Source organism: Numida meleagris, chromosome 12, assembly GCF_002078875.1.
Source record: "Numida meleagris isolate 19003 breed g44 Domestic line chromosome 12, NumMel1.0, whole genome shotgun sequence".
Lineage (NCBI taxonomy): Eukaryota > Metazoa > Chordata > Aves > Galliformes > Numididae > Numida > Numida meleagris.
Window position 1 is genome coordinate 11,664,173 of NC_034420.1, and position 13,427 is coordinate 11,677,599.

The 13,427-nt window shown below is 43.6% G+C and overlaps 1 protein-coding gene across 1 annotated transcript in view; it reads right to left on the reverse strand.

The window, feature by feature from the left end:
- GALNT10 (polypeptide N-acetylgalactosaminyltransferase 10) overlaps positions 1-13,427 on the reverse strand; it is an 84,586-nt gene that overhangs the window by 44,478 nt on the left and 26,681 nt on the right. The gene's annotated exons all lie outside the window — the stretch shown is intronic.

Here is a 13,427-nt window from a genome sequence, read left to right on the forward strand (position 1 = left end):
CCCCCCCCCCAAACCAAGGGAAATATATTTCTATGTTAAATCGGGTTTAAGGTTAAGAAGAGAACACCTGGAAGAATGAGTTTTCAATTACATAGTAATATGCTGCCAAGTACAAATACAAGTCATTTGTAGCATCTTTTCTGAGGAATTAGTTACATCAAACTGCTGGGTGTGGGTTTTTTTACCTTCTAATTTCTCTGGAACTGCAGAGTAAGTTCCACAGGCTACAACTCCCCAGAAAGAAAAAGCTAGAGCCAGGCACTGCTTAGAGGGCACGAGGTTTCATATCTCCCTCTAATGCATCAATCAAACTAAACCACCACCAGACCAAGCAGCAGCTGGCATAGTGATCTTGCAGGGCTATCAGATGTCTTTGGCATTTAATGCACAGATGTCATTTGCTTTAAGAGTTAAACTGCAAACTACTTCTATGCCTAAATTTATCGTGGGAAAGTAGGGCGTCTGGACGTTTTCCTTGCTATTTCAAGGTGTTGGGCTTCAGACACATAGAGCTCACCTCACTGCAGTCTGACTGCTGAGCTCTGGGGAGCCTTGCTGTGAAGGCTTAACAGATTATCCCCATAGGAGCACCCCCCTTTCTACACCTTTTCTACGCTTGCTAGCTCTTTTTCCACTCCAGCTCAGCGCCCGCTGTATTAGCTTACAAAACTAAAGTGAAGACAGGTTTAAGGTAAGATGTCAGCATGAACTACAGAGGCTGAACACAGGTGTGTGCTCTGTTCTGAGTATTTCTCCATGGGTGGTAACCCTTAGCAGAGGAAGTGCACCAACAGCATGAGCTGTGCTGGTGGCATCATCAGACTAAAGGGTAATAAACGAGAGGTCTACAAGTAATAGAGAGCTCAATCTGATTGAGAGCTGCCCTATGAACTATTAGAACTTACTTGGTATTTTGTTTTCCATGCAAGAGATTTAAAAATCTAGATTTTTTCAATGTAGGATCATACGATGATTTATACTCAGTTGCTCAGCTTATCCGGGAAGACATTTTGCAGATCTGGCAGAAGTCAAGTTCCATTCAGGAAAGCAGACACTCAGTTACACAAACCAATTAATTAATACCAATACTCAGAGTATTCCCCTTCCTGCTGTCTGCAATTCAGATTTACTTTCCCCGCAGGAGAGCTGAGGGGCACTCAACCGACAAGGAGTCACTCAGCCACTTCTCAATGTCAACAACTATTAAAGAACTTCTATTTGTGTCACACGACGAGCAAGGGGAGAGCAAAGCAAACTTCTTCTCCTGATCACGGAATCATTAACGCTGGTAAAGACCATTAAGATCACCAAGACCAACCCCAACCCAACCCCACCAAGCCCATAACCACGTTCCTCAGTGCCACATCTCCATAGTTCTGGAACACCTCCAGGAACAGGGACCTCACCACCTCCCTGGGCAGCCTGTGCCACTGCATCAACACTCTGTTGGAAAAGAAATCTTTCCTAATGCCCAGCCTGAACCTCCCCTGGCACAACATAAAGCCATCACCTCTTGTTCAGAGATCAAGAAGGTGCTCCAACCCAGCACTGCCAGAAGCAATGTATGATGGCTAATGCCAGTGAATGTGAGCAGGTCTGGGTGACAGCAGCATGACAAGAGGAGAGGCAGCCTGGTTATTTTTGGTATAAAGCAGATCAAATTTTCAGCTCAATGAAGCAGCTGCCCTGCAACACTTCAGCAATCCATTTCTCTGGTCCACCAGAGCTGTTTCTAATTTTTCATCCCCACTAAATAATCCTCAGTGCACGATCATTCCGTGAGAGCTTGGCCTCTGTATTGCACGAGAGGCAGATTAGGAGTTATTTATCCCTAAATCCTGTACAGAGCCCATTGCTAGACTCTCCCTACTGACATTTACAGGACTGAGTCCATGCCAGCACCAGGGAAATAAAAGTGATCCACACAGTTGCTTCATCTCCTGCTCCTCTGCCTCCAGCGCATACAGCCTTTCTGTCCTGTACAAGCGAAGCCAGACAGAAGAGTCACACAGACAAACACAACATCAAGCTTTGTATCAGCATACCTTTCTACAAGCACCTTTTAAACCTTTAAGGCCAGACACACTGCAGATGGTCAGGCAGACCTGCTGCATTCTGGTGCTGCTTTGGCCTTGGGCAGTCAAGTTTCATGAATCAGTCCAATTGAGAAGCACTCCACTATATGCGATACAACGTGGGTAAATGTTAAGGGTTTAGAACACTTCTTTCAACAGTATGACTGGTAAGCAAACTTCTAACATGTTGGTTTGGGAAGTCGCTATTAAAACATGGGACCTGAGAAGCCTGCTGCGATGAACGTCCGTGACTTTGCTCCAATGAACCTGCCAGCTCCCATCAGCGCAGCCTCCGAAGGGAATGTGTAACTGAAGCAGCGTGGTTAGCATAGCATCTCTTGCTAACATCACACTTTCAAAACTAACTAAACTTAAGCAGACTACTGAGAGAAGTCAGTGGAAATGACAAGCATTTGCCTTCCCCTGGACTGCAGTCGTTGTGCCCATGTCACTGCTATTAGCAGAGCAGTGTGTAAGGGCACAGGCAGCACGCCACTGCCACAGGGAACGCACCCACGTTAACTCCAAGTCTTCCTCACAGCCACAGCGGGCACTTTGCTGACACTGGTGTTACTGTGGAAGCTTTATTTTACATGTCTGAGCTCTAGACATCCAGACACAGCACACTCAGAGCAGAATGTTTCTTTTTTTAGTGGCTTTCTTCAGGGATGCTGCAGGGATTTGACTCACTTATGCAAATGAAATAACTTGATGATATCCTTTCAGCAGAAGCTCTAGACTGAGATACCCAAGCAATGTGCACAACACAGCCAGGTTTCTAGGACTGACTTCTGCCTTCACAATTAAACAAGCATCTCATTTACAGGAAGCTTTATCTTACCTGTAACGTTGCAGTTCATGTCAATTTTCACTTTTACCCTCATTACCCGTAAATTCGAATTGCACAGCAGAAGGCACAACACTTTTGTCCAAAACCCACCAGCACAATCCCCTCCTTACCCACATTTTTACTATGAAATTCAATGGCTGCTGTTCGAACACTGTGGTTATCTATTATTTATGGTGAGGGTAAATTGACATTAAGCATCTGGATTTCTGTCCCTACAAAGCAGCTCAGCAAACATAAGTGCCAGGGTACAGGCTTTGCCATTTTCCATTTTGCTCTGCCTTCACTTCTCATTTTGCAGAAATCTGTTTGTTTTTGAAACGGTCAGTTGTTAACAGCAGAGCAAAAAGGAGATTTCAAAGCCTGAAAGCTTTATTACAATCAACTATTAAGGCTATGTAAGTGCACAGGACATTGAATTTCACCCATTAAGTCCTACAGCATGCCCATAACTTCTGTTTCAGCTCAAACACATTCACTTTCTCTTCAAAACTGGAAGTTGTTTACCACTCAGTGATTACCTCTCCAGCAACATCTTAAACTAATCTCCTGCCTGCTTCCATTCTTCGTTTTTTCAAAAAGTGAAAATGAATTGAAGTAGAAAGGCATATTAAGCAATACATTGAAAATGGATTTAGACAGATTGCTGTAAATAAGCCCCTTCTGTCGTCTACCATGCTGTTACTTAACATGCCACCAAAGGAATCGATCAGTGTTCAAACGCCAAACAAAAATGGAATTTTAATCTTTTCTGTAATCACTATTTAGTGTGTCTGGCTCCAGTCAGAACAAGAGAAGAGGAGATGGAGATGTAAGCCAAGAGCTCTATATACTAGAGGAAAAAAGATCTGCTGAAGTGCATACAGCTAATCACAGCGCTCTGCAGATTTCCAGCCCTGTTTAAACATTTATTTTGTTGCTTGTTTAATTATTATTTTTTAAAATTGAGGAGCTACGATCTTCAGAGATGAGGGCATTTTTTCACCCCAGGTCTCTTCATTTATCCCAGCACCTCGGCGAGTATATCTTGCATTCGTATCCTACAGCAAGCTGCCGAAGATGAGAAAACACTCCAGGAAAACAGCAGGGAAAGGGAGGGCAAATGGAAACCATTCCTTTATTAAAGGAAGCTGCAGCCAAAGGCAGAGGTAAGTGACATGCCCGTGGGCTACCTAGAGCTGGGTCAGAAAATACTGACCAGACAAACTCACTATAAGAGGTCAGTTTTGATTATAACCCCTATAAGCACTGCTGACAACAGCTGGCTATTTTAAACTAGCGATTGGCAGGATACACATACAACAAAGGTGGGATTTCCACCTCTTCTGCTGATACAAATTTAGCTTCCAAAGGCCAGAAGAAAGAATATTTCACTTCCCAGAAGGCTGTGCTTAAACTACATGAGGAGGAAAAGGGGGGTCACATTTAAGGGGTTCTTCAGCACTCTCTCCTCCACTCACACCAACAGCTGAATAAACCTTTTCCTCTGCAGCACTCCAACCATTCTGCAGGGCCAACACATGATTGTTTGCAATCTGTTCGCTGGCAAAAGCTACAGAAGAAGCAAGCTGCAATTAATATGGGCAAAGCAGGCTGACTGCTCCCATCCTTCCCGGGGCACTGTGCAAGAGAAGAGCATGCACTTTGTGTACAGCCTGCCCTGATGGTGCTCCAGCAAAGCTGGAGTAAGGAAGTCAGCACCATGCAGCCTCCATCCTCGGTATGAGCATGAAAATAATTGAGATTTTCAGATCTCTTAAGAAAGAAAAATATCTCCACCATCAGCTGGAGGTACGCTTTCTAGGTCAGGAAGCTGAACATGACCTTGGATAGTCACAGCTCTTCATTTACTGGAATAGGAGACGGCATACTACTAGGAAAAGAAAGCTACTAAAAGCCTGTCCTGCATTCTACCCAAGTGTTTTCAAAAGGTTAATTTCTGAAGCTATTTCAGTTCATCAAAAATTTAAGAGCTACATTAATATAATCCATACGCTCAGCATTTCAGGAACCGTTAAAAGGCAACGCGGAACTAAATGGCAGCACATCACGGGGAAAGATTGAATGCTTTAAAAGACAAAAAAAAAAGTCTGTCGCCACAGCTGTGTCGTGACTCAGATCCAAACAGCAGGTCTGAGTCAGACCTAGAGGTTCCCTGCATCGTGCCAAGATCCTGCCGTTTGGCCATCGTGCTCTTCTCTCCCACCAGGAACACCGGTAAAATGGAAAACTGTATGTTCAGCCTTGGGCTGTTCTTTGAGACAGTCACACTTCAGGCTATGGAGATAAGTTGCTCGGCTCCTGCAGGAAGGAAAAATGCAGCACGCGCCCTTGGATCAGTCCTTATCCTGTGTCAGGGGCCTGGAGCACAGCTGGAGCAGAACCAGCAGAACCAAGTGGGGCACACGGACACGGAGCAGAGCCTTTTCTGCAGAACACCCAGGGAGGCTCGGCAGCTGCGTGCAGAGTTGTTGAAGCAACGTTTCCCTCCCAGAAGGCCAGGTGTGCAGCACCTTTGGTGGACAAGATAGCCTACTGCTTCAGCATTACCCTATTCCAGCTGACTCAGTGTTTATTAATGCAAAAAGATTTTTCTATGGCATGCTAGGACAGTACTTTGTTGATCTGAATGATCCCTTCCCCCACTTTGCACTCCTTCGTTTAAGTTTTATTTGACCTCAGCTGCTGAAAACCCCTTAGCACAAACCAATTTTTTAATCTACAGAAGCATCCTGGTTCATCAGATGATTAAGGTCTGAAGACATCAGATAAGGATGGTGATAGGACATCCAGCTCAGCTGCCTATCTCTGCCAAACACTTCACACCTTGCTCTTCACTTCACTTTAGAAGAAATAATGACAGTTCAGCAGTGTTTGCTGTTCCAAACCTGCTCTTTGACTAACTCCATCCAGGCACACACTCACGGTGCCTTCCCAGTGTCAGTGCAAACAGTGAATTCCTCCCCAGGTTCCAGCACACCTCAGAGTGCAGTGCACCTTCAGTTTTGGACCGTTCTTTCAGCTGCCAAAAACCCAGCAGAACCATTTTTAGGCTTCAGAACAGTTCTCATTGCTTTAATTTGCCCACAACCTCTTTTTCATCTTCTCAGTTCGCTACAGCATTTAAAGCCCTTGGTATCTGCAGAAGTGCTCCGTTTCCCACGCAGCAGCATGCCTCAGGAATCTGCTCCGAGTTGTGGGATAAGCTCCTGCAGGCACTGAGCTGCATCAGAAACCTCATTTCCCCCTCAAGCGACAGGCACAGCTCTTTGACCTTGCTTTAACATACAGCAACACATTGTAAAATTCCCAAACAAGAGTTTACTCCCTGGGCTATCCTCCCATTGAGATAGGAAACAACTGTTAGTCACGTTGCCTGAGGTACTGCTACGATGAGCTGTTCTGACAGCGAGTATGGAGGTATGGAAATGGATAAATCATCTCTGAACCGCCAGTCAGAATGAGATTAAAGACTTCCCGACCCCCCTCCTTTGCTTTCTGCTTCACGTGCTTCATGGGAACTCCACACCAGGTAAGCTCTTTCAAGGAGCCAGCACACATGCTGTACATCAGTGCGTCCCCAAGAGCCTTTAGGACTGCGGCTCCCAGAAGAAGCTACAAGGACAAAATCTGCAGAGACACGTTGTTTGGAGAGATGCTGGTTTGGTGATCAATGGACAGCTGAAGCAGAATCCTCCAGATGTCTGTGTACATCCATGCTCCATTTAATCACAGAAGGCACTCAAGCAGCAGGAATTTCCTGTATGGACATACTTAGCAGCACTGCTGCTGAAATCTGACTTATCAAAGACTTACAGGTTGTGCTGCATATGCAGAAACACTTGACTAATCTGCATTAAGATTTAATAAAAACGCAGGATATAAGAGCTGTTAATTCCATCATTTCCACGAATTCCCTGTACCCAGACCATAAACTCCTGGTCAGATTACAGGAACATTAGGCCAATCAAAGATTGCTCAGATGAACACAGCTTCCAAATATTTTGAATGTTAGCAGAGATTCACACCATGTACTACACTAGCAGAAATTCAGATCTCATTAAATATACCACAATGATCACAGTGTACCATCCTCAGCAAATACTGCACAAGCAAAACTCACAGTACTTGGACAGTGTCAACGGTTTACGGGCGTTCGGCCCGGTTCAGTGACGAAGGGGACAGGGGATTCACGGGTCCACACCCCAGGAAAAGGGGAAAAGGGGAAAAGGGGTAAGGAGATGGCCCTGAGAGCAAAGAACAGCGGCAACAATCTGAGGAGAAACAAACTAATTTATTAAATAAGATATCGGAATGCAAAACAACACACTATAATACAATATAATTACAATTTAAGCTGATAAATCCAATACAGAGAGAGAGAATGTCCCAAAATCAAGGTAGGCCTTACTCTACTACCGACGATAAGACGGCTGGAGAGCGAGGTGCTGCCAAGACGAGAGACGGCGGAAAAAGGGACGAGGTCTCGTGATCTGCAAGTTTTTATACTGTGAGCTTTTATCTTTTCCCTCCGGCTGGAAAATGGTAACAGAGGAGAAAAGTACCGTGGGGAATGTAGTAGTCCTTCTCTTCTGAGAACCAGGTACACTCACTACATGATGTTATGATGTGAAGTACCAACAACCGAAAATCACAAAACCATGACAGACAGCAAATGTAAAATTACAAGTAAGCTGCGTGCTGCAAGTAGTTGGATCTGGGCAATGCATGACCACAAATTGCACTTTGCTCAGTTTACAAAAATTATAGCACTTGTAACTGCGGAAGATGAAAGAGCTATTTCAGTTTACAGATTTCACAGATTTGCAATTGAAATGTCCCTGGATAGCCCTTGGGAAGCTCTGGTATAACAGCTGAAAGAAGGGAGATGGCTGCTAAAGCTCCAAGGAGTTGTGGAGACAGGATAGGACAGAATCCATCCACTGTGTGTCCAAAGAAAGAGGTCTAAGATTTCACCTAAATCAAGGTGAAACTATGCTGCACAGATCTCAGTTTTGATACTTTCTAAAGCATAAACTATGCTACAGGTGTGCCTTGCATTTTGTGATTAAGAGCCACCACTGAGACAGGAGAACGCATTATAAATATTTACATGAGGCTGGATGAATTAGGCAGCGTGAAAACTTACTGACTGTGATACCAATAAAAAGAATCAATATGGATTTTGCCTGGAAAAACAGGCAGAGCATTACAAGGTATTCAAAAGCACGAGAGACCTGCAGGCTTCGGAACAGCTGAGATCCTCAGATCTGGTTTCCTCTCCTTGTGGAAGCTGGGCTTATGCTCAAACTTACTGAAGTAAAACTCAAGGGCATGCTACAGAAGTTCGATGCTCTTGAAAAATGATAGGAAAAAAAGTCTATATTTTAGCTTTTTTCTGAAGTCTTTATCCATCATTGGGATGGATAAATCATAGAAATTTCTCCTACCAGGAATGTGCAAGAGGCAACATCTGACCAGGAGTGATGTTATCTGCCAAGAAGTCACTCAGTGCAGGAGGATGCCTAACATCTACCAGAGGCACTCACCTCCTACTACAGGAACTAATTCCCAGACACCTACCAACGCATCCTTCTGAGCAGATCACAGCTGCAGTTGAAGAATAAACTGTTCCCTGAAGGGTGGATGGGTGACACAGAACCTCTTGCACCTTTCTTGCTATTGACATCTGCTGAATGAAGACCAAAAGGACGACAAGCCCAAGACACTGAGAGGCTTGCAGACATTTTCAGAGACTACTTTCCACATTATCTTCTGCTTTCTCACATCATCTTCTGCTAGAAGGAAAAATAACTTGCTAAATTAATACTTAAACATCACTTGAACAAAATAATTCCAACTAACTCCAATAAAGCTAAGAGAAGCATACACATTTCTGTCTTATTTTCCATTCTCATCACTCAGTACTCTTCGGTACCTGTAACCCTCACTGTGACAGCTATAGTTTAGAAAAAACATTACTTATAATTGAACATGTTTATTACTATTACCTCAGGTGATGATCATCTGTTGTTTCGCCTCTTAGTTCATACTGCTAACATTAGACTCAATCTGGCCTTTTAATTAGAAGCAATGGAGCAAAACCCCATTGTGCTGTTTTCCAGCAATGGAATATCACTGTTTTCCTTTCAGATATTTTAGGAGCTTTGAAGTAAATTCTCTATCAAATTCCTGGCAGACTTGATGCTTCTTGACAGCGTTATGCTAAACTGAAAACATCAGCACTAAAAGGCAACATTTTACACGCCTCTTCTTCCTGAAGAAGTCATTTAACTGCTGTTCAAACAAGGAGAACATTGCACCTAGCAATAGAAAATGCACAATCAATGCCAAAATTAATCATGCTCCTCTCACAACCAGACTTCCTGAGATCACCTCTGTTACTCAAACATTTGAGCTGTCCTACCTCCAGTTTCCCCGTTCATGCTGTTTATTTGATATACTTGTGCGTGTCTGCATCTCCAGAAGATAGGGAATAGAATAACTGCCCTCAATGGCAAGGAAGTCCTGCTGCACACCACAATGTGGGGTGGCCGGTCAACTCTCGTACAGTTACAGCGTTCTTGTAAATAGTTTTCCCCGTAAGGAAGAACAGGTCACTCCTCGAGACCAGGCACAAGCTGCATTATCCCACTCTGAACATAAAGATAAAGAGCTGTGAGCACAAATGCCCCAGTGTCAGTCTTCAGACATCTAGAAACACAAGTCATCAGTGATGGTAGACATCACACACTTAAGGACTAAAATACCACCATGACCTGGCTGTTGAAGGTTATCCCAAGGAAAGTTCTAGGCACCCTAAAAGTTGTGTTTAGAATAATGGATATCGACTTCTCATCAGTTCAGTGCTGAAGTGCCAAGTACATGTACCCAGCAAGACAGTGTCTGCCACTCTTTCACCACTCCTCCCTTCACAGGAGAGGAATCGACAGAATTCCCCACACACTCTGTACACGCCATCTGTTCACACTTCCCAAGTCCAATACTTCTCTCCTAGCAAGCTGCCCCAGTGGCCTGCTTCTATCCCTTCTGATCACGTTGTGAAATTGTGAACATCACACATCTTGATACCATCCCAAGGCTTTTATTCTCCATACCTCTACCCTAAACTGAGAGGAGGCTGACCCAAGGCCAGGAAAGGATCTAGTAATCTGTACTGTAATGATGAATCTAGTGGCTAGATAAATCTTGGGTAGGTATGCTGGTCCCTCCTAGAGATGCCCTCTAGCAGTGATCTTCACTTGACACATACAGCTGCAAGCTGTAATATAGGAAGAAATTAACCTGACTGCTCAAGATGCCAAGAGGGGTAGCAAGGAGAGCAGGTTTCTTACCGCCTGGTTAGGGTACAAGAGAAAAAAAATTTGAAATCCTAAGATGAAATTGGTTGGGCCTAGGAAGAAGGTTATTGACAGTCTGAGGGCTATCATCTCCAAATGCTTGTGGAAGACAGATGAGACATCCAACAAATGGAAAAATACAAGCACATCTGGGGAATTAAGGACAAGAGGGGTTGGGGATACAGATACAAAAACTATGTTTGTGCACAAAAGGTGACAAATCACTTTAGAGAGTCACTTAGAGAGTCACCAACAGGTACTAACTATGGCACTGTCAGGATAAAAATCAAGAAATGAGCAGCTTCTTTCTGGGATGAGTAACAACCGTGCAGACAGGAGGGAGGAGATGCATCACGTCCCTGAGTGTTGCAAACATGAGTAGGCAACAGTCTCGTTATTGCTAATATCCGAATTGGAATTTACTCAAATCTAATCAAAATCTACATGTTTTGATGAAAACATCCAAGTCATGTATCAAAATTAGCTTTACCAGAATTTTTCTAGACTCTGTAAGACTACCTATTGATTTCAATCCTGGAATAACAAGCATGCTCGTTAAATCCAATGTTGCCAGCTAAGTGGACAACAGAATTAAAAGCCAGAAGTGGTCCTGACAAAACAGAAGAATGCATCAAAAATGCGGGATACCACTCAAAGGGTGGCTAAAAAGGCATTAACTGTACAAATGCAAGACATGACTCACTTCTTTTGCAGTATTTCAGCAGCTGTTCTGTCATTTCTGGGTGATGATAGGTCACCTACTGTATGAATCTGTCCCACTCTTCAGAAGAAAAGCATGGTTCTTCCTGAGATATTTACAGAAACATTATACACAGAAGTACATAAAATTATGGGTGCTGAGCAGGGCAGAGGTGACTAGGTAGAAAGGAAGGGTATTAGAGACAGTCCTCTTTTCAGAAAGTCACAAAGAAAATGGGGAAACATGAGATTGAAAGCACAGCACAGTCAGAATTACTGCAGTGGCTCATCTACTACGGGAGAAATTAGTATGTCCCATCTCAGGCCAAAAGCTAATTAGACTTTGAGGAGTCTTATTTTACCACAGGGGCCTTAAGGGACATCTCTCCCTTGAGTTTAAACTGAAAACATCCAACCCTGGAAGTCTTCACTAACTGGTTTCTGGAAGCTTAAAGTAAGTCAGGGCTACAGAATAACCTCATGAGCATCCAGCAGGAATCACAGAAACACAACGCAATATTTTCAATTTTCTTAAATCCACAGCACAGCAGAACTATATTCCAAAGAAACTGAATTATTTGGAGCATTTATTGTCCTTCAGCATCATTACGACAGCATAGGACTTAGCCTTATAACAAAGTATAAATTCTCTTCTCCACAGCACATAGCCTGCCCTAGCCATAATGAAGCTCCATGGGACTGAGAAAAATTGCTGTAGAGGAGGGCATTCTCTGTAATAGAGATTTTGTAGCTTGTTGTACTAGAATCAAGCAACCAATCTGACTTGAACATTTTATACCTCGCATTTTTATGAGTCTCACTTCATACTGAAAGAATACTGTTTAAGCATCGACAAAAAAATCAATAAAGAAATAAAACACATGGTTGTACATAAATACACCAGAGAATGGCCAGTATAAATACCTCACATTTGCCTAGGCGTTTTTTCTACCAAGGCTTATTAAACAGGCAAAAAATAAGTTCATTCTGCTAGGACCATTTTAACGAGGGAAGCCTATTAACAGGTCTTGGTAAGGTGCCTCTGAGCAATTCATTGTATGCACGATCTCTCTCGTGTCCTCTGAAAATTTATGCTGTAACACTTCAAGGCAAAAACAGTGCTGGTAAAACCATACTACAGCACAGCTTACATGAGCGGAACACGGCGCTCCGTTTTACCAGCTTGGAGGAATTTTCCAGGGGAAGCTCTGTTTAAGCTTTGTAAAGTCTTCCCGGCTTCCTTCAGTGGGGGCAAGGAGCGAGGCATATCTTTTATCCTGGATTTTGGGTGTTTCCACAACGCCTAGGCAGTTGTTCCAGGAAGTATGCAGGTGATGTTTGGGCATCTATTGTTCAGATTTTGTTACTCTTAATATCAGCTGAAATTCAGAATGAAAGTTTGCACTGTTTACTCTAGTGCAAGGAAGAAAACACCTGGAAAACAGACGGCCCTTGGCAGTTTGCAGAGGGCAGGAAAGGCACACCTCTGGAGCAGCATCAGGCAACATCGCCTTCAGACAGCACTGCTTCCTAAACCACAACAGAAGACGCGTCCAGGTCAAAGACCTTGGCTATAACCAAGAATGATTTCTTCAAACACTGCTTCTGGTGACCGGGCGTTCCTCCTCAAGGGCACTCTCTTGCTTTCAGATGCAGACAGCTCCAGGAAAGGAGTTACAGTAAGGGCTGTCCACAACGTGTGCTCTCATCACCTCTGAAAAGTAATGCTCAGCACAAAAGCAATGTGAAAATCATGACTGTAACACGCAGCAGTCTATAAAGGGTTTCAGACCAGTCTTTTCAGATCAGCCTCTGCAACGCTAGCCACATTTTTATTTCCCTCTGCCTGCAGAAGCGTGGATATTCTGACAACAGAGCACTCCAAGTCTTCAGGACCACCTGCAACTGAGACAGGCAGAGAAGAGCCACCCGCACTTTGAAGTTTGACTGGACACTGCATGTAGCATCAGGCAGAATTCTGAAATTCTGTGCCACAGTTGACTGCAGTAGGATAGAATTTATTTTAGAAGAAGCTTATCTATTTCCAGCTCAGTGTTTTTTAAACATTCTGAAAGATGTGAATATCTGCTGAGCAGGGAGTAAGCAGGCTGAACAAACTGAGACTGAAGAGAGTCAATTAGTGATAACGGACTGGTATTATTACCATAAAAGACTAAAGTTCAAAACTTGATCTGTGCTATAAACGAAGAATCAATCTACTTAATTTTGCCAATAACCATTCTTTGGAAATGGGTTTTCCATCACTGCTCAAGAAAAAGCCCTGACCTGATGACTAAGAGCGCAGATCAGAACAGCTGAGGTCAGCCAACACCATCCGAGACCCACTGGCCTTTTTGAGACTGATCTGCTGACCACAAAAAGCTTTCAGAGATCCTCTTTGTTCATGACAAAGGCCTATTTCACAGACACTTCTGCACTCTCTAA